Raw genomic sequence first — 22,916 nt, 5'->3', positions numbered from 1 at the left:
AAATCATACACACATACACACACACACACACACACATATGCATTTGAGTTGTAAGATTTGAGCTTCAGAAACATGTTACTATGTATTTTTTGATATGCAGGAACAAAAAAAAAAGGACATACACAAACCACACACAAATAAAAGAAATACTTTATTTCACATGTCAGCCATTAATACATAACTAACATGTGTAAGTATAAGCACTCAATAAGGTCTGTATTACTGTAAGCATCATTACACATACAGTATACAGTCTATTAGGAGTATTTTAGCTCTCTATTTTGATCCATACAATATACCAGTCACCTTAGATCAAGACCAAGTACAGTAGTTGCTTATTAAGACTGACCAAGAATAAATGACCTAATCAGTAAAAATAAGAAGTTGTTTAAAAATATATATAATAAATGTGCAATGATGCATTATACAGACCTTTTTGAGCATTAATACATAACATATTAGTAATGTATTAATGGTTAACAAGTATACCCTAAACTAAAGTGTTACTAAAAATAAAGGGAACAAAAACATGCCTTTATTTTCAAACCTTCACAATGCACAAGAAATACTCCGAATTGCTCCAACCTGAGAATGAAAAACCAAACAAGACCCTGAAAGGCAAGAGGCCGCCTTGGCCGGCATAAATAATATGAAAATATGGTTTGTTGATTCTTTATAGGCAGGGGGCAACTCCATCTGGGATGACTGACATGGGCTGGAAAATGAAAAGGTCTCTCAACGTGCCCTCATAGGTAAGGGAGGCCTTTCTTGTCAAACATAAACCAAATTAATGTTAGACCTTGCTGTACCTTTAATATGAGAGCCCCATATAGGCATAAGATGGGAGGCCAATAGCCTAGGTGACAATCGTAGAAGATTTACCATAGGTTAAACGAGTCTCTTTCTCAAACTCACAGTGACACACTGTCTAGAAGACAAGTGAGACGTGGCTGATTGCTTTGTGTGCTATGGTGCAATGGTATTAAGGCATCAAATTCAGTTTTGGTTTAGATATAATAAAAAAAAGCAGAAATAGAAAGAAGTGTAGACATGTAAGAATATATACAGTGTTCTAGACAATAAACCTAACATTGTGATTTTGCTAGCCTTGAGCTTTGCAGTAAGGTAGAGTCCAAAATGGACCTCTATGGCCAATTTAGAGGGGGGAAAAGTTTCTGCAAAGCAAGCATTTTTCTCCACCTCTCTGAAGATGAATATAACACGTTTTGATATTGCAGATCAAGGGGGATGAGTCATGAGTGAGTGTGTAGGGGGAACATGTCCGCACTTTCAATTTCAAAGCATTGCATACTTCAACCCATTGACACATTCTATTATTCCGAACCTTCATCAGACCATCACATAAGACTGAAAGAACATCCACGCTATGATCCATTGTTGTAATACGGAGGCTTAACCTTGGCCTGCCGGCCGTAGCTTGATATTAGCACTTTATAATAATTTGCGGCATCGTTTATGCTCCAAGTTCACAGGTTCAAACCCTTCCAATGAGGGGCATGATGGGGTGAAATATGTCTCTCTTCAGTCACATATTTTATCTAAAATCTACGGACGCAACTGCACTAGATCTCAGCCTTGATGAATGTATCCTTGGAAATACCCCTTTGTTTTAAAACGTGAGGCATCTCGAGTAAGCCATTTGACCTTTTTTTGCAATAAAAGATAGTTCCAGCTTGAATATAAACTTTTCACAGGGCTGCTTATGTGTGTGTTGTGCTTTGTCACACTGCAGCAACGGCATCCTTGGGCTCATTTTCAAGTGAGGGCATGCAGTTATAATAAAGAGCAAAGATCTTATATATCCTGCTCCGGCATTCCCAGTGAAATCATCTAAAATATTTATCCCGCTCATTAATAATGGATAGATGCATCAGCTATCACGGTCAATTGATTTATAAGGGGAGGGTCTGGAATTAAACGGCTTAAGGATATTAGATTTAGTGGCGACCCCTCGGCTTGTTAGCATATTCATTTACCAACGGGAGTCCCATTAGGTATTGTTAATACATACGGCTCTAGTCGTCCCAGCTCCCTGCAAATTGCATTAATGCGGCTGCTTTATGTGGCCACAGAACACAATAATTTGATTGAGTGCCCATGTTTGATATAATTACATTACTGCTTGAATTAGGGGTAATAGACATGCTAAGTCACAACCAAATCACTGGGAATCATGCAAAGCTGAATATGAAAATACCATGGTTGGTGTTTAGCCTTTTTGTGCTGGTTATATAAAATACCAGCTAGCTACCGCTTGTAGAGGCTACGGTGGATGTGCAATCCCTATATATTGTGACCTATAAAAAGATTATGAGGAGTGGGAGAACCTTAGTCTCTGCTTCTATCAGATCCTTTTCATTAGAGGTCAGACAGACATTCTTCTCGAAAAGGTAAATATGTGGCGCTGAAATCCAATCTCACATCAAAAACCTGGCAGGGGGAGGGAAATCAATTAGGCAGATTTGATTGTCATGTGGGCTCGAATCATCAACAGTTAACTGTGCTGTTAAGAAAAAGGGACGTAACCTTTTGCAGAGGTAGAATGAGGCCCTCATTTCCATCCACACCTGACACTGTCACAGGGCTGTTCTCATTAAATGCTGTCAGTCACCCTGTTTTTCGCTCCCTCTCTCTCTCCCTCTCTTTCTCTCACACACACACACACACATTCACAGGCACACACACACACACACACACATGTCCACACAAACACATGTGTGTGCAAGGCCCCTCTCTCCCAACGTCATTTATCAACGTCAAAACTGTCAACAGCTAATATGAAATAAAGTTTCACAGGAAAGAAACGGACAATTACTTAACTCACATTTTCCTTGCAAACAAAGGAGAAGGAAAGATATGGTATGGTATGGTACAATGGCACCTTTCTGAAGGAAGATTTAACACCAATTCTGTATTATGCTATCATTATTTGCTCCATGGTGCAACTATGTCTTATTAGTACTGAGAGCGAGCTTATCTCCCTGATGAATCCAAAAGGTTAGCCTATATATTTCTGAATGTGATACACCTTAAAAGGAAACCTCATAATGTATTGAAGATACAAACATACTGACTGTATTGTATCAGACCCCTGTCTCTGATTATTATATTTCAAAAACAAAAACCTAAATAAAAGCAAACAAACAAAGCTAACAGAAGCTAACATAATGTTTTTTAAAGTGCAATCCAAGTCCAGCTGACACTGATACAGTAAACATCTACAACCTGCTGGCGCTTATTTTCTTACTGCTGCATGGTATACACAAAATAAAACAGTCTGGCACCAATCATGTTCTCTGCTCAGGCAGAGGGATGCCCCTTGAAGCCCCCAGGGCAGAGTCCAAACACATTCTTATAATTTTACTGTCACACCCTGCACTGCACACAGCCATTTGCTGTCCAGAAAGGGGTGAGCATGGCAGAAGTGACTAAACAATCTCTTAGAGGCCATTATTCCAGGCTGTAGTTTCTTATCGTGTGAAGCTCCGCATTTTCTGTCATACAGCCATTGGGGCAGAATGAAGTAGAATATGCTAATGACTCTAATTGGACTACTAATAGAGCATGTCTCTGTAGTTTTTTAAGCTTTTGGATGTCTGGGCAATCAGAGCAGACAATCGTTAAGGGAATGGAGAAGCAACTAGCAATGTCAAGAGAGAGCCCGGGCGGTTACGGCTGACACTACCCCAATCTTCCAGGACCCATTAAATGGCTGTTTCGACGCATTACCTACCATAACATCCTTGAATATCACTGATTTTATTTGCAGTATCAAACATTTCATTTCACGCGTCATTAATGGGAAAGTGCCAAGGTTCCGATGCTGCCAAACATTTAGTAACTACCTGGACTCTGAGAAACCAATTAACTTCACAGACAATATGGCCAATTAAACACAAAAATAGGTAAGTCCAACGGCGTTTCCTGTATCAGCGAGCTCCTCTCTTACTCATCACAACACAACATATAAAAAAAGGCAGTGGAGAACATAAAAACATAAATGGCCTCCAGTATGCCTGGGTACATGGCCTGTGCAGTCACATACTGTAAAAAGACAGACCAACCATTAGAGACCGCACTGATAATTAAAAGTATTTACTGTAGGAGTACAAAGATGTCCCAGTTGTAAGGTATTTAAATGAACAAAAGTGATTTATGACAAAAGAAATCAATATCATTTAAATCCAAAAAGTGAGAACATTCAATATATTAAGACCCATCCAATTCCAATTTTTATGAACACGGCATCCTACAAATATCTACTTTTATAGTTATACCTTTCAAAGAGCTACACCATCCTTTGTGCAAACATAAAGAAACACTGACCATTTCATCTAGGCCAGTGATCTGTAAAGCATCACACTGAATATGCAGTATTATTTTCTGAAAATTACATCTTCAGTCTTTTCAAATAAGCATGTTTTCAGGTGATATTGTTCATTAAGAAAATACTATATGTAGAACAATAGCAAAGCTAAGTGTAACATATTCATGGTAAATATCATCCACTAATGTGTTTAAAAAGGTGTAAATACAGCATGTGATCACTCCTGAGGATCTTCCATTTTGGAACATGAGATGGGGGTAATAAAAAAAAGTCTCCCACAATCCAAGCACACATAAGAGGAAACATAGGAGAGATCTGCCACTTCACAATTTAAAGTAATTACATTTGGTGCTCTGAAGTCATTACTAACCACCAAAAACACTTAATGAAAAGACTCTTGGCCGCGGGATGAAGTGATGAAGAGGTCACCATTAGCCGTCCCGCCGGTGACCCCTAATGCAGTTAGGCCCAACAGAAACTTCAAGTGGCACTTCAAGAGATGGGAAATAAGCAGATCTCCTCCCCAAATCGATTACTTTATTGTGTGTACTTTAGTCTGTGTGTGTGTGTGTGTGTGTGTGTGTGTGTGTGTGTGTGTGTGTGTGTGTGTCTGCAAGTGCACAGGAGAGGTAGAGAGAGAGAGAGAGAGAGAATGAAAAAGACAAGGTCAGCCTATCCCAATATTTTTAGAGGGAAAATACCGTGATTATAACTGCCTGGCCAATTCCACAAGCTGATACTGAAACCATCCATTTTAATTACTACACGAGATACTGAAGCATTACAGAGTGGTTAAGAGAGTGTTATCCTTCTAAAACTATCACCACCTAGGTCTATCTAGAAATGTCAGCTACAGTCAAAAATAAAACTTTTTCTCTCTCACTCTGGTGCCTTTAGCTTTTCCTCTTCAGTGTTACATATGCCGAGACATCTGATGTTAAATACCGCCAAGGCCTCCAGTTACCACAAAGACAAGTACCAATAATGAGTCATGATAATCCAAGAACGGTGTGATATTTAAGTACTTTTTAAACAATCTACAGCAGTTCAGCAAAATTTCCAATTGTGAGGCAGAAGTGCTATACAGACAGTGCCCCTCATGTAATCCTTCATGTAAAACCTTGACACTTCTGTGTTTACATTGTATCAGGTCTCTCCTGGTGCTGTTTGGCTTTGAACAGGAGAAGAAAAAAAAACGAATACAAGGTGTTGCTCTGTGAACCTTGCACATTGCCCACTAACCTCTTAGCCTTCACCGAACTGGGTAATCTTATTCCTATTGATTTTCCAGCGAGCTTTCAATAGGTCTTGATGGAATGATGTCAACATAAAGCTAATGACTCAGATGGCAAAGCAAAGAGAAACATAAAATATCATTATTGTGGCTTCACTTCATCAATGGACTCTGATTATCCCTCTGCTATTATATTGGGATTGCAATGACCTTGTTTAAAGAATAAGGTGTGTGTATGTGTGTGTGTGAGTGTCTGTGTGTGTGTGTGAGAGAGGGGGGGGTGTGTGGCCAGTGTGTGAGAGGAGACACAGAAATAAATTTGCTGTTTTTATTACACTTCATGAGCGTCTCTTCGATTGAAACACACGGCCCATTCTCACATCCATTTCCCCTCTCTTTGGATTAGATTCGCACAGAGCCTCTGTGGTCACCTAATGTGAGCCACGCAATTATGATGTGATTAATCTGCTCGGGACAATAGGAGTCAGGTTAATGGTCTCACTTTATTATCCGAGGGGTCCCCGCTTGATGGAAGATACTTATGGGTTGGACAAAAAGTGAACTAATTTACACGTAGTATAGGCTCAGCCACAGAGAATGGGTGCAGACTGCTATTAACAACATAGCTGGCCTTCAACTATTATGACTGTCAAATGAATAGATAAGGAAAATTAGCGATGGGCCTTCACTGGCTGAAAAGACACACTTATGCTACTTTTAGTTTGAGCCCTTTTTTTCATGCATAGTTGATGCCGAGTTGCAGTGTAAGTGGTGAGGGCATAGCTTGGGTGTTTCTGGTTGGCTCAGTGCTTGTTCTTGAGTGTTATTTATTACCGTGGTAACAGAGTGACTCACACACTATCCCACCTCTGTAAGAGGACCTTTGTAAACTGTATACTTTTGTGAGACGCGACCTTTCTTTGTTCCTTTTAGAAAAGTGTTCTCGCGGTGTTATTTTAATTAAAATAAAAGGGACCACATACTCGGACACCCAAGCCCCTACAAGGTGATTGCACCAAGTTGCCCGTCTGTGCTGTTAATTACTCCCCCTCCGGTTTCCCAACACGGGTGTCCAATAAATTTATCGCCATCAGGTTAGAGGGATGTGGTGGAGAAGTGAGAGTGTTTGTAAATGTGTGCCTGCACAGGAGTGTATCCTGCCATGTGCGTGTGTGTGTGTGTGTGTGTGTGTGTGTGTGTGCGTGTGTGTGTGTGCGTGTGATGGGGGGAGGAGATGGTGGTGATCTGCATCATGCAAAACAGCCCGTGATTACTGTGGCTGCTAATGTGTCTGAAGCAGGCAGGATAAAATGTGTGGCTGCATATTTCAGAGAGGACATCCCACCAGGAGCCTAATGTGCTAAATCAGTCTTGCTACCCGCCTGTCCTACTTACACTACTGCCTGGCTTTGGGAACTTTCCCCTTCGTGTCGTATACCCCACATCCATTAATTGCCCAAATTAAGCCGTCTTTCATCCACGCTGCAGCGTTTATTTTGGGCAAATGCTACGAAGCGTTCCATTTATACAAAACCCCCACAAAAGCAAAATGTGGGGACAGAAACATATGATTTCCACGGAACAAGATGCCCAATCATTATTAAAAACACACACACTCACACACCCATATGGGATATTCACACGTTTCCAACACATTCTGGAGAATTTGCTGTGTCTCTGTTCAAAGGCAGTCTCTCCCCCACCCCACCTGCTCCTCCCCATTCCCCTGGCAGTGCTGTTGCTCAGGGGTGAGCACGGCTCTCATTCATCTAGCCGTACCCCGGCTTATTGTTTGGGTGCAGCAGGCTAGCTAAAGGGCAGGTAACTTGCATTGGCCTGGTGTATTTGCCTGTCCCGCAGGACGCCAGATACAAATCAAGATGCTCTGACCTCGGTGTCCTCTCTGCCCCCCCCAGTCCCCCACAGGCGATGCAGGGGCCACGGGATGCCCTCCCCTTTATGTGTTTTCCCCTTTGTGTGGCTGCAGCCTGGGGAAGGGAGGTACATGCATTTCCTTGGGTAAACTCAACCTGTGCTCAGGTCCACAGCCCTCTGCCATTCTCATTTTAAATAGTGTTTGCCTGCAATAATAGTTGAATATCATTCAGCAAAAGCCCCACATGTGCCCCCACAATGCCAATGAGGATGAAAGGGATGTTGGGGCATTTATGTTTTATTTTCTTGCCTCCTTACCTTCATTATACTGAATGAGCTAAAACACAACAGACTTGTCCTTCGGTGCAGCTAAGTTACCTAAGTAAGTCCATAAGTCCAACACTCAAGCAAGACAACAACACCAAAACAAAAACAGAACCCCCCCAAAAAAATACTAACAAAGAGAAGGTGTTTACTTGTAAGGCAAGGGGCCGGAAGCAGGGAGGCTGGAAGAGTGAATAATGGCGTGCTTTAGCCAGCCCAAGTGTAAATACGTAAGTAAACACAGGCAGGGCGAGAGCGAGCGGCCCAGCCAGCGCCAATGGAGATGAATCCCTTTTTCATGTCACATTGACCTTTTCCAGCCCAGATGAAATCAGTCTTGGCTTAAAACAAATAGCCACATTTCATCTGCTGTTACCCTTCAGACCGGGCCGCCTGACCTTTGAACTTAATTTTCTATCCAAACCCATTTCCATGTGCCTCATCTCCTCAGACCCCCCCAACTCCCCCAACTTCATAGTGATGGGCCACATCCGTGAAGGTCTTAGATCCCAGATATATAACATATGGGATGTAAATGTAAACTACATTTTTAAAAGGGGGTTAAAATCAGGGATTATAAAAAATGAAGCTCCCCCTTCGACAAGTAATATGTATATCACATTTTATAACTCTGACAACCCTGAGCTATTACAAGAATCATATCAACCGTCAAGTGTCTATAAACTAGCCACATTACAAGTCAAGGAGAGCAGACTATTAGTCACATATATGGGGTGCAGCGTAACTGGTAAACTAAGATGTACTCCTATAACTCATAAAAAAAGAAAAATAGTAAAAAGTGTATAATAAAAATATGTAAATAATAAAAGTATAATAATGGCTCATTGTTGATGTTTAGCTGTCAAATTAACTATAAACATTAAGCACAAATTATACAAAAAGCCATAAATTCCAAGAATTGAGGAAAAGTTTTAAGGGCTAAGAATGAACAAAAATAACACTTGGTTTTATAATAAAATTACTATATATGGTCAAACTGCAGCACTCACTTAATTCACTGATTTGAAGGAGCCGATTTGAATGCAGTTAGGCGATCCTTTTATTTCACAGTAAGGGACGAGAACTGACTGTGTAAATGCGTGGTACAAATGCAGTATTGGCAGAAAAAGAATGGGCCTCCTGACGTCAGCTTGAATAAACAAATAAAGAGGGGAGCTATCTGTCCCTCTTATCGAGAAATTCACAGAGAGCCACTCAGGTCACTTGAAAGGCTAATTTTCTGGAAATGTCAGGTTAACTCTGAAGGCCCCAAGCCGTGCGAGCCCGAGAAGATTAGCCCAGATGGAGACATTTGCAACACCAATTGCGGAGGAGTCGGGATTAGGCGAGCACCTTCTCTCATCTTCAAACCTATGCACAACATTTGCCGACGCACAAAAAGGTCATTTCATACTCATTTTCTTCCCCATTCTAGTCCTGCACTCTCCCTCGAATCTGGAGGAGCATGGGTTTGAATACATTTGCCAGTCACAAGAGAACCCTTATCGCCACCTTAAAAGCACAGCGTCAAAATCTGTTTTTATATATTTCTTTATTTAACAGCACTTCACTCGGCCCTTTGAACTCTTTTGATCGTTATGCTTTGCATTTGGTTCCCTCTTCTGCACGGCCGCGCACTGTAATGGTGGCTAAAAAACATACAGTCAGCGCGGGTGACTGCCAATGTGGCCTGCCTTCCATTCAAGCAATACCGGAGTCACAGACAGTTCAGGGCCAAGATGCTTACTAACACAGACATCTGACACTGTTACGTAGAGCTATGGCCTAAGGAACGAGAAATAATGTGAGCCTGGTGATAGAATCTACTCCCCTGAACCTACCAAGAGCAGGGCTTTTGTTCCAATGCGTACTTACAGCTGGATGAGTATTTGGCTGATGAACTGATCACACCGGGTTCAAACAGAGCTCGACATTTTAAGTGTGGTCTGTGTGGGACAGCAGACATGATTTATAACGTACCCACACACTGGAGTTGTCCAAGTGCTCCATTTCAAGGTTAAGAAAATAAAATTACTGACAGACCAAAAAATGTCTTTCTTATCCTGTTGTGGAATGTGTTTTCACCCAACCTCCCAAGTTGAAACAGACATCTACAGATATGAATTTATGGCAGCAGTAAATTAATAAATAAGAATATCACAAGAGATGACCTTCCCAGTTCTGCAAAAAAATAAATGTGCACTGTCCTCTTGCTGTGGGAACTCTTAGCAGAAATATTGCTATTTTCTTTCAACATTCCACCATGCAAACTGGATTAGTGCTCTGTTGCTTATTTAACCTTTTCAAGTAAACAAGATTATTTATTTCAACTGGCTTCTCAAGTTTTATCTCTTGTTAAGAAGAAAAAAAGGAAATGAAGAATATGAACATAAAAAAATGTTCCCACGCCTAGTTTGATCTTCATTTTGTTCATCCATGTTAATTAAAATTCCTAAAACTTTAAGTACAAGATAAAACAAACCTACAGAAATGCTGGAACTCCACTAAGATGGGCAAGTCTAGACATTACACTCCATGATGTCTGCGATTTGATCTGCTAAAGATTAAAAGTCACCTTACATCTGATTTCACAAAACAGCCACTGAATCATTGTGTTACCAGCCTACAGACAGACTCTGTCATATACAGCATATACCTACTGGGAGCCTTTACTTATGTGATAGGCTAAAATGTGCATTTTATAAGTTCATGCATGTTTCTAGTTCATGGCAGGTGACAGATACAGCATATTATGCTTTTGACTACCATGGAGATAATGCAGAGAGCGCTGTGGCCCATATTACAGTGTAAAGCCCATGAGCCATGTTGCTGACAGCCTGTCACATAAACCTTAAATAGCACTGTTGTATATCTGAAACCAACCTACACATTAGAGTTGTTAAATTTGACCAAATGAGTTATAAATTAGTTTGAAACATGTCTTCTGTCCACATCCCTGCATCTATGAACTACTTGCTCATAATGGTGAGGGGATTAGGGGTGAGGGTGTTTGTATGAATGTCTTGTTTACCATTGTGATGGCTTGTGCTGATTTGAGGTAATGACCCTGAGCTAGATTTGATATTTGGCACTTCCACACTAAATGTGTCTCATTACTAAGCCACACTAACCAATTTAAAGGCTAAGATGTTTCCACAGAGGCCGGCATCATTACACTTTAGTGCAGCCTTGCTTCTTTTCTCACTTTGATCCATCCTCTACTCTGCAATAGACTTGGCTAATATTGTAAAGCTAAGGTTGGTGGTTTCACTTGCAAAGATGATGACAAGGAGGTGAAAACCCGTTTTTATCACACAATTAGATTGTCACTGGATTTGCCTCTGGCTGTTTTGCTTCGACTGGGAGACAACTGAAAATCCTGCCCTTTATCAAGCTTCAACAACTCCTAATTGTCAGTGTGGAAACCTGTGAAGTTTAAGGAGAAATGGGAGCAGGCAGAATCCTCCCACGTGCTATGTTCCCCTGATGACATTCCTGGGTAATAGGTGGTAAGCTACAGCTGACAGATGTCACATCTATGGCAGGCAACTGGCTAGAGGGCATGAAATTTGCCTTCAGAGTGACTTAGTGGCAGGTATAAAGAGTTTGTAAGCGGGAGGAGACGAGAAAAAATATCACATGGACAAGTGTATTTTTTACTTGCTTGCTAGGGACACCAGGTATGCAGTCTCAAGTGAAGACACTAATAATGTACAGGGACTGATCGACTGATTGTTAAGCAGTTGAAGCAATTTAAACGTCAAATCAGTCAATTATCAGACTGTTCCAGTATTTTTAGTCCAAGTGAAGAAAAAAAAGAGCCAGACAGGTAAGTTGTGTTTTAAGTAGTGCATCTATAAATGGCTACTGTTAGCTTGGTGTGCCTTTGAATGAAAGCGCTTTCTCATGATGTTTCACCTCAAAGCTTTCACAACTGATCACAGCTCTCGCTAACAGGAGTCTAAGACTGCACAGATACAATGACCTTGACAGATGTTAATAGACGTTAACTGTCATAATGAAAATGTACACCCTACAAGTTAACACCCTCACCTAAGTTGCATTACCCAATGTGAAGGAATTTGTAAGTACATCTTCAATAGCACTAAAGGGCATTCAATTATTCTTTATATCTTCCTGCATGTATGATTGTTTACATTAATTATATTGTACATGTTTTACACAGTTCTACTGTGTCTCCTGTTTGACTTAGGAAATAAAAGGATAGTCTGTTCATCAAATTAAAATGCACTGCAAAGCATGCATCTCAAACTTGGTTTGTTTTTACACATGTATGAACATCACCCAGATCAATTCCTCTGATCAATGATAAACAAGCATGTATGACCGAATGCTTTGATTGAGAACAAAGATCAAAATGTAATTGTATCGCCTATTGATCTTGATGAGCGAGAGTACACCCCTGTATATAATCACAGGAAGGCACCTGAGGCGGCTTTCAGTCATGGCCGAAGTGGAAAGAGCAGTGTTTATATGCAGATGGGGAGGTGGGGGAGGCACAGGCGATGGGGGGGGGTTGCGGAGGGGGTGGTGGGCACAGATTGGAGTTGTACTGACATGCCCTAGGGCCCTCTCTCTGACACAGCTCGTTTAGTGCCATTTCAAAATTATTTTAATGAATCCCAGTTTGATGTTATTTCTAACACTAATCACTAGCCCTCCCCAATAACCGCCCCTGCCAAAAAAAAGGGAAAAAAAGCACATTGGTTTCTTGTCACGATGCACTTTTGACTCCATTCTCCCTTTCTCCTCTCTCTGTCTTGATCTCCTTTGTACATACTACCACATTATTGCTTTCACTCATTTAAAGGGTCACAACTGATTAGCAACACCACTGTGAACTGAAGCAATTAATATTGCTATCGATCGACCATAGACATTAGCTTGTAGAATATAGAAGTGAGAGTTTTGCGCTGCAAGTGTCAATTGACATGGGTGAACTGAGAACATAAAAGAACTCACAAAAAAGCAGTGATTACGTGGGTTGAAATAAATTATTCAAACACACAAGCTTGTAAGGTTAATGTGCAGTGGACAAACACTCTCACCTTTCCCCTTTTTAATAGGAAACTGCTTATTGAGACACTTCTGATGGTGTCAGGTGATTGGGTGACCTCCTATAGACACAGTTCAAACATTCATTATCATACAAATATGAACCTGCTCTCAGGCTCATCAATACTCCCATATGTCAATAAGTTCAGGCCTGGAGGAGTACACTGCTACTGATTGGGGCTACACACATTCTCTCTCTCTCTCTCTCTCTCTCTCACTCTCTCTCTCTCTCACACACACAGGGCTCTCTCTCACACACACACACGGATGAATGTGCACCAAAGTAAACACACATACACACAATTAAAACACACATGCACACACACAATTAAAACAAATGTGCACCAATATAAATACACATATACGTACATATCTTCACATACATAGCTAAGACCATATGTCAAGGTCGAGTTGGGTTATATCAACATTGTTTTGGGTAGGTTGGCATTTATTGAACAAAGCAGGATGATAGGATGTAAAATGGCAAAATGGTTGACAAATCAATAACCACCACTCTAAAATGATCAAAACAAACAAACAAACAAAAAATTCCTTTCCCCAACTTACAGCCTAGATATTGACAAAGAAAGGACAATCATTTTGATATCTTTTCTATGTTGTAATGGAAACGGGCAAGTGAACAGAGAGAGAGAGAGATAGAGAGAGAGAGAGATGTGTGTGTGTGTGTGTGTCACTGTGAGTGAGACAGACCGAGAGAGAGAGAGAGAGAGAGAGAGGAGTGACAAATAGGAGGGAAAGAGAATGAGAGAGAAAGAGAGATAGACAGAATGAGAGCGATCTCGTTCTCCCAACAAAAAAAGATATTCAACAAAAGAAGCATCATTACGTTTGTGAATAGACATTCAGCAGAGTCCTAAGACTGGTGGGCACCTGTTTCTCATCAAACTGGCCCTGGCAGCTCCTAAACCTCTCAGCTATTTCCCTCCCCCCTCTCCCCTATCAGTACACTTCCTACAAAGGGTTAATTCAATCACGTCAAGGCTCTCTGCACTGTCGCCCGCTTCTCCCATCATACTTTAGGCTCAGCCGAGCGTCCACTCATTGATGGCACCTTTGGCTCCACAATAGAAGCTAATTTGTTAGAATCTTTCACAGGTCAGAGGCTGTGTGAAGGCGAGGAGGGTGCCTTGGCCACCAGGAAAATAAAGCCATCCACCGGGCGGTGGGTAGACGAGAGGGCAGAGCAGGCAAAAGGGGAAGGGAGGGGAGGGTATTAAATGCCCACCCTCTCTTTATGATCTCGGACGTATAATATATAAATATCCATTTTCCCTCGGCAGCTACGCGGATCCTGAGCTCCTTCCCACCCGGCCCAGTTAACGCAGGTTAATAGATTGATTCCTGTGACATGCCTCATAATGAACAGTAAATTGTTTTATCTCTTAAGTCTTATTTGGTGGACCAGGAAAACATATGAGGTAATATGGTGGGAGCTAAATGGACCGTATAATAGATCTCCAGCTAAGGCATAAGGAGAGAGGTGACGGCGCTGCTATGATTAATGAAAATAATAATGCTCCTGAAATTGAAATTTTTCTTATTCTTTTTTTTTTTTTGGCCCCTTTCAACTTTTTTTTCTCTCACCCCCTGCCCCACCTCCCCTCCATGGCTGTTTGGACTGTTCATGTGCACTGTGATTTGTGGGCAATTGCGTGGCATCATTTTTTTCCCTCTCACCCCCTCTCACCCTTTCTCTCTCTCTCTCTCTCTCTCTCTCTCTCTCTCTGTCTCCACTCTCTCTTTGCTCTCAGTCTGACCATGCAGCTTCCCGATTAGGCCCCCTTGTGTTATTTGCCCGATGACATATTTTTAATCTAAATTAAGAGACGAGACACAAACAGAGGGGAAGGACACAATCAAACTAAAATTAAGTCTTTTATCCAGTGCTCCACAGCTGACCTCCTTTTCTTAATGCAATTTATACAGTTGGCAACACACAGCGGACTTACAAGCCTCACCTCCACATCCCCTATGCACAGAGTTCAACCTTTGCGTTTGACCAACAAATCACTTCTTATTATAGCTAATAGTACTTCGGTACATTCCAGCAATTTTCAAGCGTGCAATTCTGAACTGCAGGGACCATCCCTGTCTATCTGTAAAGTATCACGTTGGCATTGAGTGGATGTTTATGACAGATGGCGTCTGGTGGATATATATATGTGGATATATATATGTACATATATATATATATATATATATATATATATTATATATATAAATAGCTAAATAAAAGAGACAGCTTTTAAGAGAGGTAGCCCACAAAGATAAGCCTTTTACAAAATACCACAGACTAACAGCACTTCACTACAAGAAATACACGAGAGAATACCTTTTTTGAGAGGAAAAATAAAATACATTAAAACCCCCAAAGAAAACAGACACGCAAAACTTTTTGTGGGCTAATGTGAGATGCTGCCTTAATTACATCAGTATCAGCAAGGTTAAAAACATGTCAACAAAATCTTTTAGTGTGTTACCATGGCAATTTCCAGTAGGCCTCTTTACTTTGCTTACTGTTTTTTTTTTTCAGTCTCCCAGGCTGTGCAGAGTGTGACATTCTCCATGGCCTCACTTATCCCTGAAATATCAGTCCTTGGAGCCTAGAGGTTCCTCTCTTTCTCTTTCTCTCTCCCTCCTCCATCTCTGATAACATTTTCTGCATCAGTTTTGTTGTGCCAAGGCTGTCTCGTTGACAGCTGTTTTGAGGTTGTGTAGATTTAGCTGTTTTCTATATAAAAATATATTTTTTTCACATTTTTACCTGCCACAACCTGACATTTTATATTTTTTGCCTCAATATGGCATGTGAACATTTGGAATGGCACACTCTCATTCTATTTCTATTTACATCTGTATTTGAGACAGTAAGTGTGCAGAGGACTGTGTGTGCCTGCTCCTCTCCTTGCTGGGTGACGTAGTGGGCACAATGTGACTAAGCCCCCCCCCTTTTTTAATAAGAAGCAGGACAAGTAGAAAGACTACAGTACTCAAACACTAGAGGGAGAACTAGATGTGTATTCACTTTACAGTGAATATTTACATGCTTTAAATGTAGACTCAATTGTAGAAATACTGTACAAAAAAAAAAAAAAAACAACTTACTTGATCCTGCTCAAAAGAGTGAGAATCTCCTATATATTTTTCTCCTCTTTTCCTCAGTAATAAGAAACTATTCAACAAGAGGAAAAGAGAAGGCAAAGAAAAACACCCATGCAAAAATCAATCGCTTTTAATTCCACATTATTGATATACCCAGATAATGCCGCAATTGAACTGTGCCTGTGTCAGTCGGTGTGCACGGCACCTTAGATGAAGAGTAATTGTGGCCCGACCTGCGGCAACACCATGGCCACGGCACCTATACCCCTCAACCCCCCCACCCCCACCAGCCTCTGCTGTCACCCTGAGGCAGGGGAGGCCTGGTGCCGCTGAGCCCCTGGCCGTGGCAAGGTGATAAATTACAGTTCTTAACTACCATTGATTACTCAATGCTTCTCCACTTTGTGTGACAACTGTTCAGTCACTCTGAATGGACCTTAATGGCGCATTAGAGGAGAGGAAGGCATGGGACTCCTCCAGTGTTGATTAAAGCTGCTTGTTGCCTAATAAAGACAAACTGAAGGGCTCTGGCCTTTGGTGGCTGGAGACCACCGACAGGCCGTGCACTGGTGGCCAGAGAGAGAGAGAGAGAGAGAGGGCTTAGGGGTGGCACAATTTCACCATTTAATTTCAGTGGCTTCACTAGGCAGATTACACTGTGGGAAAAATAGGCTTATAGAAGAAGACACCAAACCTAGTGAAGATAATTCCCTGAACATGTTTTTTTTCCAGGCATGTCTGTAATTTAAGCAAAGTTTTGTTCTTGCAAGCCAATATTTTATAGCAGTGCTATGTGGATATAGTATACGATTACTAACTGTGGAATGGTCAAACATGAAAATGGCTCAGTTTAACCTTAATTTGTTAAAACCTAAATTTTGTTTGAGAGAAAACATTTTAAGTTTGCTGATTGGCCTTGCAAATTAGAAATCCTATCTTTATGTCCTGTTTTTGTGTCTTGTGCATACAATTATAATTAAACTTGACGTGACTGCTGAAGTGAAAATAAAGGTGGATAAACTAAATTTATACCGATGCTAAACGTGTGAACCACTGGTGGCAAGTAATGGCCCCTTAATTGCAATTCTATTTCTTCTTTTCATTTGCAAAAAGCACAGTTTAGCTCTCAGCTGCCGGCAAACCCACATTTGTCTCATTTCATTATGCCGTCTGAAAACAGAATAAAACACCGAAAAGCCAAACCTGTTGCTTGTCCATCTGCCAAAATCAGTTTTGACATTCTTGTCACTTTCCCTGACCCTGGTGAAGCTGCCACTGACCTAGCCCATCCCGAACAGGTCAAACTGTCAAAAACTCAGCCTGGATGAAAAAACAAAAGATGTAAAAAAAAAAAAAACCCTCCTCCCACTTCATTAGAATAAAGATAATATCATCTCGGGAGATACAACTGCCTGCTCAAGGGCCTTTAAGGAGCTGTCCAAAAGACGGCTATTGTGTGCGAGCCCTGAGCCAGCCCTCGGGCACCGGTGTCACCTGGCAGGTCAGTGTGGCAGCGGGGTCGGGGCTTTTTGGCCCTGCTGTACTGCAGGCTATGGTGCTCTGCACAGAAGCCCTGGCACTGCTGTCAGCCACAGATCATGTGAAACTGTCAAAAGTCAAGCGGGTATCTGGGAGGGTTAAACTGATTAGCTATGCACTTCTGCTCCCCTGGTCCTTATGCACGTCAAGAACAAAGGCTTGATTATTGGAGGGGTGTGGAGGGGGGAGCTCAGGTCACTGTTCATTCTTTGCACTAATACAGGCTATTTTGTCTCCCGAAAAGGGCCCGAGACAAAGTGCGCTGATGACGGTCCTGACAGACTTGTGGCCTCCATATTCCCCCCTTTCTTTTCAGCCGGCCCAAACCTGACTTCTCCTTTCAAGGCCTGACAGGCTCAAGGCTGCCTCACACATATCAAGATATCGCCAATCTCTCATTTTTTTCTTCCCATCTCACCATCTCTTAGCGTCTTTTTTCTATGAACTCTCTCTCTATCTGTCCTACCCCCATCCCCATCCCCACCCCCAACATGCACTCACCCTGCTGGTCCTGTCTTTTTGTGTTGCTCCTCTCTCTCTCGCCCACACTCCACTCTGGGAAATGTAGATCTTTTCCTGACAAGTTCCTCGCGGACTGGAAAAGAAGCGAGCCCTCTGGAGACTGTCAGAGGGGTTCTCTTGCCAAAAAATGCGTGGGAATCGTCTGGTTTGGAAGAAGAAGGGCTTTTTAATTGTTTTCTTTTTTCTCTCTCTTTGGAATTACTCAGTGGAAAATACAGTGATTGTTCATTTATTTGTCTTACATAAAACGGGGACATCAGCTGTGTGTGGCGGAGGTCAAAAAAAAGAGTAGCCATAAAATGTGATGAAGAGGGGACATTAAAATAGACACTTAGCACTCGTTAAATTAGCAAACAATGTTTCTTTTCACATCAAGCAATATTATAAAAAACAGAATAAACTCACTATATCCTGTTTTCAAACAATAAAATGAAACAACATGAACCATTTATGTAGGCATTTAGTGCTGTTCAACGGATCAATCAGTCTATATTTACCCTGCTTTTACACTACCGGTGAATATTTATTTTTAGTGTTTATACACTTCAGGACCTGCCTCAAAATACAGCTGGAATAACAACGGCTGTACTTTGGGGTTCATTAAATTCACAATCAGATCGTTTCCTGACTGGAGAGTTTCGGAGTTCAGCTGTGAGGTACAGGGCTTTTTGAGGGCTCGCAGAGTTCATGGATGTCTAGAGACAGATGTTATTTTGGTTGGCCTAAAATATCTCTTGATCTGTAATGATTATACCCCAGACATCCCCAGTGCTGTGTGACAGCGAGCCTGCCGAAAGACTCAATCAAATGATTGATTTATAGTCTGTATGGATTGACAGACGTGCAGAGACCTATTATTCATGAGGCCACACGCTGAGGTGACTTGAAATAGGCATAGAGTCAAGTTTTTCAGGCTGAAATACATATATTTTCTTTTTGCGGTCTAATATTAGCACTGCAATCTTTACATAACCTTATTTTTTGTACATCTAGATTTATGGTGTCATTGTCTTAATGTTCTCATCTTTGCTCTAGGACGACAAATATTGTGAAATGGAAGGGGACATTTAACGGCGATGCTTTTAGCGTTTATTTCTAGAATCATAAACCTCTGCGAGAAAAAAAAGGAAAAAGAAAAAAAAGAAAAACATTTGAGTGGTAAATCAGGGGCTGGATATTTTGACATTCCCTCACGCTGCCTCCTTGTTCTGACGGGCGCGTCGAGGCCCATGTCCCGACATCGCTGAGAAGCCGCGGTCACGTCACGGGAGCGGGAGAGAGGGAGCAGCTGGAAACATGGGAGATCTAGTTCCCATGTTCCCTCCCACACTGCCTCTTCACATCCTGGCGCCCCCCCACCCCCCATCCCCAGAAAAAAAGCCTAGGAACCCTGATCCAAGAAGAGCAAGATCACCGGAGGTCAATCTCTTGTTGCACAATGTCACTAACCATCTTTGTTCCATAATGGACTTAAAAGGTCCTTTATTGTGGGCACACAATCTGGCTCCATTCTAATCGTGAAGGCGTATGACAAACCAAAGGTAGGGGGCCATCAAGGCTCTGAACAGAGATCAACATCTAAGCAACTGTATTAGCACATTGTCCTGGGCACTGAATGAGATGGAATGTCTGACAATATTAGGCTGTCATTTCTGTTTCTTTCGGTTTCTGAGAAGGAGTGCAGGGATTTAGGAGTGCTGTCTGACTTTTTTTTCAAATTCACTTTTGTTACAAATTCACACAACCGCATGGTTTATGATGAATTTTGTATCTCTTGTTAAACTATTCAAGGTAAAATATATGTCTAGCATAGTTGAATAGTTCTTCCGATAATTATTTTCTCTATAATACTCTTCCATGTTGAGGCAGAGTCTAAATTGAATGCAAGGTATTAAAATGCGTCTAGATCTGAAAATGATGCTATTGATTTCAGCTAAAACTACAACCTCTCGTTGCTGCCCTTTATTAATTCCCTAGAATGCCAATGTGCAGAAATGAGAATTGAGAAGGTCAAAATATGATACAACTGAATTAACCAGGCCAGCGTACAGATCTGTTATTCTTAAAATGACAGTGTTATTGCATTACATATAAGCAGCTCTTGTAGATGACATTATGCCCCCTCTCTCTCTCTCTCTCTCTCTCTCTCTCTCTGTTGATGTTATGGAGTGTCTTCTATTCTGCAGGACCACCTGCTGCTCTCTCTTTAACCGCACCTCTTACCACCAAACTGATATGTAAACCTTGTGTATTGGATCGTGAATTACTCCTCTGAGATAAATATCAAAATTTGTCAGCTTCCACACTAAACCGAGGCGACACTTCAGTGCTCTGTTACTGCAGCAGGAATGGTGTTTGTTAAACAGCGTTATTAACACAAAGCCTGCAGGCACACTTCCGTGAGATGGATGTCGTACGGTAACAGCCAGGGGCCTATGCTTCCTACACGATATCATAGCGCAGAGAGCAGACAAAAAAGGAGGGGGTGGGGGTGGCAAAGGGGGGGGTCTAATGTAAACCGGGGCATGCGAAGCGTTAAAACCTGTGCGCTGTTTTGACAAGTTTACAAAACAGTGAAGGAATCTTCATTAATCTACAAGGGGAAAAGAGTGGGCAGCAGCAACAGCCCACAACAGCAGACACAGCAGCAGTGTTGACAGCACTGGGAGAGCCATGACTGTGGCCATGGAAGGGCTAGAGGAGTAGGCCCAACAGAACTGGAGAGGCCTCTCCTCTCCTCTGCTCGCCTGCCTGGGCCCTGGGATTTGAATCAGCGCACCACAGGAAGCTCGACTGGGTGGTTTGTTTAGCTGGATGTGATTTCGAGTGGCGGGAGGGGGTGTTGCCCAGTCATAAGGAACACAATGGGGGCATACTTTCTGAACACGACTAATAGGCAATAATGACGTGGCTCACATCCAAGCACTTCGATAGCTATGTCTTCAAAAAAAGGTAGCCCCCACAAAAAAAATCTTTCTTTTTTATTAATCATGAAAAGGGTCTCCATTTCTGCACTTGTGAGTTTATTTATGGATGTTTAACAAGAGTCAATATTTAGCCATTTCAATTACTCATACAGTTTATTTTCACTATTTTATTGTTCTTGTTATTTTGGTCTATTACCAGTTTTACTAATGTGCAGTGCTAAGCAAATTGTTCTGCAAGAAAACGATGTTTAAGGTAGTAGGATTTATGTAAACATGTGCATTAGAGTTTTTTTTAGTGTCAGATCATGACCATTAGTTTTACAAATTGGTTAATGCGTCTAAACCATGATTAAGTTAGGGTCAGGAAAAGTCATTTTACAGTGCAAAACGCCAGTGTATAAAATGCCTTCAATATACAATATCAGCTAATGTTTAGCAAAACACTCTATTAACATATTGTGCAAACAGACAGAAGGAAAGGACCCAGGGGTATCGTATTGCAGGAAATAACTACTCTCTCTTTCTCGGTAACTGATTCCAGGAACACTAGTAAGAGAAAGAAAGAGAGCAGCAAAGAGAGAGAGAGAGAGGGAGAGAATGAGAGATGGAGAGAGAGAGAGAGAGAGAGAGAGAGGGAGAGAGAGATAGGAGTCAGGCCCTGGGATTTCGAACACTGAACAAGATAGATTCTTCCAAATCCTAATTGGAGAACAGTTGATTTAATTGGTATCCATTTGGCTGACAAAGGAAAGCAGGGGTAGTGGGCAGGCAGGAAGCCCCCTTGGGGGATGTGAACATGGAGTGGCTCCGCTGCACGCTCAGGGACGGATCATTTCCAAAGACGAACCGTGGGAGCTGGCAGGAGAGACTGCAGCGGGAGAGAGAGAGAGAGGGAGGCAGGCTTGAGGGCTGGAGGGAGGGTGGGAGGGTGGGATGGATGGGGGTCCGTGGTGGGGTAGCGGATGGTGTGGGACACAGGGGTGAAGGGAGGGGTTGGGGGTGAGTGAGGAAGTGAGTGAGTGATAGAGAGGAAGAGAGAGAGAGAGAGAGAGAGAGAGAGAGAGAGAGAGAGAGAGAGAGAGAGAAAGGCTTTCACCAAAGAGGCATCTTTATTTTGGAGGCACAGACCATTCCAGAGGCTGCAGCATAATACTCTGAAAATGCACTCTTGCTCCGTCTAGGGCAGGGTAATAGGATGCTGACCTGGGAAGGACCGAAGAGGATACGGATCACTGGGCCCTGTAACCCAAGGCCCCTTTGGCTGATACAACTAAATTAAAGTGATCACAACAAACCTACTGAATACTCCAGGAGTCAGTGTCCCCACTTTTCCTCTACCCATCTCTTATAGGGCAATGGTAATTTTATGTAGGAAAAAAAAAAACAGGAGTGTAATAGTTTTTTTTTGTTTTGTTGTTGAATTAGACCATCATCCCTTGATAGACTGGGTAAGACTTTATTCTTTCTTTCCGCCTCCATCTTCAAGTCATCTACGAAAATTGGCTTTAATTTCACACAGCCACACCATTGGCTGTCCATTACGTTAATGCAGAGGGAGAGATACATTGACCAACTCGCTGAGTAATGATTGATGAGGGGACACTGGGCTGCTCTGCCTCAGTTCTGCTGAAGGATGGACTCGGCCTACATTGTTTGTGTATGTATGTGTGTGTGTGTGTGTGTGTGTGTATGTGTGTGTATGTGTGTGTGTCTATGGTTTCTGTGTCACTATTTACATAATACACAGACTGCATAGATTTGTCCTAAAAGCACCATAGCTAGCCCAATACCCAAAATTGTTCGCAAACTGAAAATTTAAATTTGTAAAATGTAAATGGATGTTTCAAAATATATGTATATTCAATCATATTATAATAAGGACATTACACACACACACACACACACACACACACACACACACACACACACATCACCAGGGAATGTGAAT

At 41.8% G+C, this 22,916-nt stretch overlaps 1 long non-coding RNA gene across 1 annotated transcript in view; it reads right to left on the bottom strand.

The window, feature by feature from the left end:
• Positions 1-18,068: 18,068 nt before the first annotated feature.
• LOC125303605 overlaps positions 18,069-22,916 on the bottom strand; it is a 16,148-nt gene continuing 11,300 nt past the window's right edge. The window contains exon 3 of the long non-coding RNA XR_007195065.1: positions 18,069-18,183. This is a non-coding gene — a long non-coding RNA (uncharacterized LOC125303605). The remainder of the gene's footprint in view (positions 18,184-22,916) is intronic.

Source organism: Alosa alosa, chromosome 11 (genome assembly GCF_017589495.1).
Source record: "Alosa alosa isolate M-15738 ecotype Scorff River chromosome 11, AALO_Geno_1.1, whole genome shotgun sequence".
In the NCBI taxonomy this organism is placed as follows: domain Eukaryota; kingdom Metazoa; phylum Chordata; class Actinopteri; order Clupeiformes; family Clupeidae; genus Alosa; species Alosa alosa.
Note: the sequence above shows the minus strand (reverse complement) of the source record. Positions and strands in the feature narration are given on the sequence as shown.